This window comes from Pongo abelii, chromosome 9 (genome assembly GCF_028885655.2).
Source record: "Pongo abelii isolate AG06213 chromosome 9, NHGRI_mPonAbe1-v2.0_pri, whole genome shotgun sequence".
Lineage (NCBI taxonomy): Eukaryota > Metazoa > Chordata > Mammalia > Primates > Hominidae > Pongo > Pongo abelii.
The window spans coordinates 117,504,998-117,511,322 of NC_071994.2; positions in this window are offsets into that span (position 1 = coordinate 117,504,998).

Below are 6,325 nucleotides of genomic sequence, written 5' to 3' on the forward strand. Positions count from 1 at the left end.
AGTTTGTGATTTTTAAAACGTTTGAAAGCCACTGGGCTGTTCTTTGGGCTCTGGGACTCTGCTCTGATAACCAACATTTTTCTTTCCAACGGAGATGAAAGACATAGCCCCTGTTCTTAAAGAACTGCGAGTCGTGGGGAGAAATCGACATGCAAACAGTTAAGACACAGCGAGACAAGGGCTCTGAGATGCGTAAGCGCAGGGTGCTAAGGGGGAGGATGGCAGGAAAGGTGGCATTTGCTCTGGGCCTTGCAGACTGAATAGGGGTGTGTTTGGCAACCGAGAGGAAAAGGGCAGTCTAGGGAACAACGTGTACAAAGACATGAAATGACTCCTCCTCCTGATAGCAGCCTCCTCACAGGTCTGTTCTCCGACGGAAGCCGGGACCTAAGTAAATATTTGGCTTCTGGTTTTTCATTTGCTTTCCTTGAAATCAAACAGACCAACCAAGTCATGAGCAAACAAGGACTAGGGTCATTCTGGTCCTAACTTGTAAATCTCTTTGACCGCTGACCCAGCTCCAGTTTTTTAAGGTCCTACTTTCTGGGGAAATGTTCAACAGTCACACTTTAAGCAAACCTTTGTGATGCAGGAAGCTGCAAGTCTCTGTGTAACATCCTGGGGAAAGAGTGGGGAGAAGAAAGCTATTAAAAAGGTTGTTAACCCATTTGGTGTCATGCAGCTCAGTCTTCGTGATTCCCATCATCTGACTGTCAAAAGTAATATAAGATGTCCATGGTACAACTTACTAGGCTGAGCTTTAAAAGCTATAACTGCCCCCTCTAATTTTAGTCTCAGCCAACTCGGAGAATATGAGGCAACCAATAAATTTTATGGAGGCTCAGAGAACATGGAACAAACACAGGACTAAGGGACAGAAAACATGTGTGAATCTTAGCTTGATCACTTGATTGTTGTAAGAGCATCATTCCAGCTTTCTCAGGCTTGGGGCCCCTCTGGAAAACAGGGATAATAATCATTTCTCAGGACTGCACTGAGATCAAGTGAGGTGTCTGTGATGGCATTTTGTAACCTGTTAAGTGACAAATATTAGATAACTCTGATAGTATTAACCCATTCTAGGACAGCCATTAAGCCACATGTTGCTGCATTCATGAACAGTTCCTTAGTAAGAAAATAAATCATTCTACCAAAAAGACATATGCACCCATATGTTCATCACAGCGCTACTCACAGTAGCAAGACATGGAATCCAGTAGGCACCTATCAATGGTGGATCGGATAAAGGAAATGTGGTACATTTACACCATGGAATATTATATGGCCATAAAAAATGAAATCATGTCCTTTGCACCAACATGGATGCAGCTGGAGGTCATTCTCCTCAGTGCAGTAGCCAGAAACAGAAAGCCAAATACCGCATGTTCTCATGTATAAGTGGAAGCTAAACATGGGGTCCACATGGACACAAAGATGGGAACAATAGACACTGGGGACTACAAAAGGGGGGACGAGGGAGAGGGGCAAAGGTTGAAAAACTACCTATTGGGTACTGTGTTCACTACCTGGGTGATGGGTTCAATCACACCCCAAACCTCAGCATCACACGATATATCCATTTAACAAACCTGCACACATATCCCCTGAATCTAAAATTAAAATTGAAAGAAAGAAAATCTTAACACTGAAAAAACTTTTTTAATGAACTGAGTATGGCCTTCAAAACCTGTCTTGCATATGCTTTCTATGCAAGTCAGCACCATAGGCACCTTGAATCCAGAGCCTTCTTCATAGTTGCTTATTCATTCAGAAGATGTTTCTTGTATCCCTGTTATGTGCTAGGCATTGGGCCTGAGCTGAGGATCCTACACTGAAGATGACGCAGTCTCTGGCCTCGTGGGACTTATATCCCTGCAAGGAAGACCAGAAAGAAATGCACTCTGACACAGCCTGAGCAGAAGTGCTAGAATTTTTTTGGTACTCAAGTCAGCTAGGCAGGACCTTTTGCCCACCCGAATGAGACAAACCAAGCCCTTCTTACAGCTGTACCTTCTCATGTATAGATCAGCTTCACTCAAAAAAAATGTTGAGCTAGGATTATGTGTTTAAGGAATATTATCACAAAGAAAAACACCATTGCGAGTAAAGTCACTGAAGCTTTCTGTTTCATATCTTCCAATGAAAGCAGGGATTTAAACTTTCTGAGTCTAGCCCTCTCGTGCTCCCTTGCTCCTTTCAGTTTCACACTGAAAGGAGATGCTTTCCTTGGCCTTTCAAACGCTTTCCTTGGCCCTCTGATCGCCAGCAGAGGGTGCACGTGGCTCTTGTTGAAGCCCTTCATTCCTGCATTTGAGCATTTACACATGAAGGAATTTAAATTGAGTTAAACCTTCCCAAACAAGAAGCTTCTCCGCAGTTTCTCCTTTTTCACAGTCTACTTATGAGGCTGCTAGGAAAAGGGAAAGAGGAATTCAGCATATTTTTCTTTAACAAAAAATATGGATAATTATTTTTATGGATACACACATTTAAAAATTTCCCTTTTATGTCTATACACAAAATGCAAATTTTAATAAACTGTAGAGAGGATCTTGGCCAGATTAGCATGAGAAATGATAACTATTAGATTATGCAGTTAACTCACCATCACCTTCTATTTGCTGTTTATTCAAAGAAGAGAAAGAAGGTTTTTGTGCTTTTTCAAACCCTAGATTTTTAATATTTAGAAAATGAAGAAGTCTTTCTATGGCTGTGGTTGCTGGCCAAACCGCTATGCTTATCGCTTTAATTTGTACTTTAATAGTGTCTGATGAATTCAGGTGAAGGGTTGAGGTTGAATTTCAAACTCTCAACAAATAATTGTGAGTTATTATTGCCTTTGTTTGGACTTCAGTATTGAAAGCCAGAAAGTAGTTTCTTTCCTGGTAGGTTATTATCTTTCTTCCTTTCAGAGAAAAGCTTTTGAATGTTTAAACAGAAGAGGAGTTAAAGAATTGTGAACACCAGTTAGGCTCCTCTTTAGAAAGATTGGTAATAGCGACCAGGTGCAGTGGCTCACCCGTGTAATCCCAGCACTTTGGGAGGCCGTGGTGGGTGGATCATTTGAGGTCAGGTGTTCGAGACCAGCCTGACCAACATGGTGAAACCTCGTCTCTACTAAAAATACAAAAAAATTAGCTGGGCGTGGTGGTGCATGCCTGTAATCCCAGCTACTTGGAAGGCCGAGGCAGGAAAATCGCTTGAACCCGGGAGATGGAGGTTGCAGCGAGCCAAGATCACACCACTGTACTCCAGCCTGGGAGACAGAGCAAGACTCTGTCTCAAAAAAAAAAAAAAAAAAAAAAAAAGCATCAGTAATAACAAGAACAACTCACTTTGAAGCCTTCCACCTAAGCGACTGGTATTTTTCTTAAGAGCAGGTATGTAAACACTTCATTTGCATGAGGAGGAGAAAGAGGTTTCTAGAAAGGGGAGGGTAAGCAGTTAGTTTATTGCTCCTTTACCTCTCAAGGGTCCATTTCTGGCCCCTTCTCACTGCTGTCTAATATTTGTTAAATGCTATAGAAATCCCAGTCGTTGGTCAGGCACAGTGGCTCAGCACTTTGGGAAGCCATGGCAGGAGGATCACTTGAATCCAGGAGTTTGAGACCAGCCTGGGCAACAGAGCAAGACCCCGTCTCTACAAAAATATTAAAAAAAAAAAAAGAAACCTCGTTTATTTAATGTGACCTTTGCCCTTGCAGAATTTATAATCTTGCTTGTGAGTTAACATTTACAAAATTACCAGTCAAATCCTCTTAGAGGTGAAGAAATGGAGACTCTAAGCGGGCAAGGAGCTTTACCTTTCTGTGCCTTAGTCTACTGTAAAATGAAAAGTTGAATTACATATCTGTGAAGTCCAGTGTTTTATGATTTATGAATTAGAGAACAATGCTTGTTAAAATAGAGTTCTAACTAAAGGACTACTTGGGTTAATCCCATCCTTTAAGATTCAAGTGAAATAGGCTCAAACCCTGTCCTTCATACAGCCCATAATTTCCTCTCGTCTTGCAGGGAACTGTCGGGGGCGGTGACTTGTATTTCTCCTGGTGACCCTTGGAGTGGAGCTTCCACTCGGTCTGTGTTACAGTGTGTGAATCACTCACTCCTAGCATGGTCTGATCCTTCTCTGCAGCACATGATCCCTAACCAGACCCATCCTGATCCCTTCATTTGCTAAAATTCCCCTGGCCCTCAAATATATAAGTAGCAGCCTTTGCTAAAGCCTCAAGACAACAGAAGGGGTTCACGCTTAGGACCCTACCAACTTAAAATATTTGGCATCCTTGCTGTTAAACTCATGGGGAATTTCTCAGTGACTCAACTTCTTCAAATGACCCTGGCCATGTTGCTCTGGCATCTGTCCTCCCTTCTCTGGTCCCCAGCCCACTCCTCTTGGGCTCTTTGCCTCCCCTCCTGAATTCCTGTACTGATCTCCTCATTTCACTTGCTTCTTCAAGTCGAGAACACACACCTGGGGCTTCACTTCCTTGAAGCCTTCAAGGTGTTTTCCTTGAAAGGAACTTTAGTGCCCGTATTTAAAATTAGAAAGTTCTCCCCCTTTACCTTATCAAGGGCTCCGGCTCTGAGCTTGCTGGCCTCCAAGGCAAAGAGGAGAAATATCAGTTACAAGGTTCACTGTTCATCAGTGCAAAACAATGCTGTTCAATGCAAGCACGACTTTCCCCTGAAAACTCACTCACAGTTCATGATGATAGGGGCATAGTGTGTATCACTCTCTCCTACCTGCCTCTACTGTGCTGTACCTGGCTTCGCTCAATTACTGATTGTAACTTCATGTTTCCCAAGTCTGAATCCTTTAGAAGAGCATTATGAAATCCTGTATGCAAAAAGCATTTATTGAGTGCCAGAAATGGGTCTGACTGTTATATAGAGAGGAACCCGAGACAGACGTGGTCCCTGATTTCCTGGAGCTCACAGTTAAGATGGGCCCAGATATACTCTAATATGGAATGCCACGTAGATGCAAAAACACAGGAGAGTCGAGTCTAGTCACGAAAGGTTGGCAAAGGTGTCCTGGAGGAGGCGGTGTCTAAAATGAAGTAAGATTTATCTGAGGAAAAGGGAAGAAAGCAAATTCTAGACAAAGAGAAGAGCATGTATGGGAATGCCCAGTGATGAGAGGGACGGTACACAGGATTGGTGACCCTCGTAGATGCTGCAGTGCTACACCTGGGCCCCCTTCTCCAGGTCAGCACACCCAGCCCCCAGCTGCTCCGAGTGGAGTGTTGCTGCTCACAGCTCACAGCTCACAGCTGCTCCTTCTCAGGAGAACTGCTCTTAGCTAATCAGAGCCACCTCCTCAATAAATGTACTCAATAAATGTTTTTTGCATACAGGATTTCACAGTGCTCTTCTAAAGGATTTAAACTTGAAAAACATCAAGTAACAGTTAGTAATTGAGCAAAGCCAAGTACAGCACAGTAGAGGCAGCTAGGTGAGAGTGATAGACACAGTAAGTTACAGGCCACCGTCCCCTCCCTCACCCATAGCCATGACTGACTGATAGGGGGATTCAAAAGCCTTGTTCCCCTCCTGCACTGGGGGACACTCATCAATGCAGTTTCTGTTTCTGCACCTCTCCCCTTGTGGATCGGGCCAAGATTGGATTTTTCCTGAGACCACATCCCTGATTGGCTCCTTCTCCGTGTCTAACCAGTTCTCCCTAAAGAGCACTCCCTCAATGAATTACATGTTCCCAAGTCCCTATCTTGGACTCTGGAGCAGCTGTGAGCTGTGAGCTGTGAGCAGCAACACTCCACTTAGAACCCTGGCTGAGACAATAACAAAGGAAAAAAGTTGAGATTGAAGTTTGGACCAATGCACTAGGTCCAAATTTGAGCCCCAACCATGAACGGGTTAAGGCTTTACTAACTTAAATTACTACCATTTTCAGTGAAAATTCTTATGTGATGCATCCATTTAAATTGGATTATTAGGAATACAGTAAATTAAACTTAACTCTGATTTACTCCAGCCTCCTAAATTGGAAATAAGGACTCCAAGACCCAATAAATCATGACATTCAGGTAAAACCTCAGTCTCTTTACAAAGAGAGAATAGTAATCCATGTTCTCTCTGCTTTATCAGTGTACAGCTAGCATAAAACGTTCCTCAAGAGACGACTGGGCATGGTGCCACATGCCTGTAGTCCCAGAAGTTTGGGAGGCTGAGGCAGGAGGATCGCTTGAGTCCAAGAGTTTGAAACCAGCCCGGGCTGTTAACGTGGTGTGACCCCATCTCTAAGAAAAAGAGAGAGAGAGAGGATCTAATATTCTTTGACCTTCTAGGATATGAGGACAGA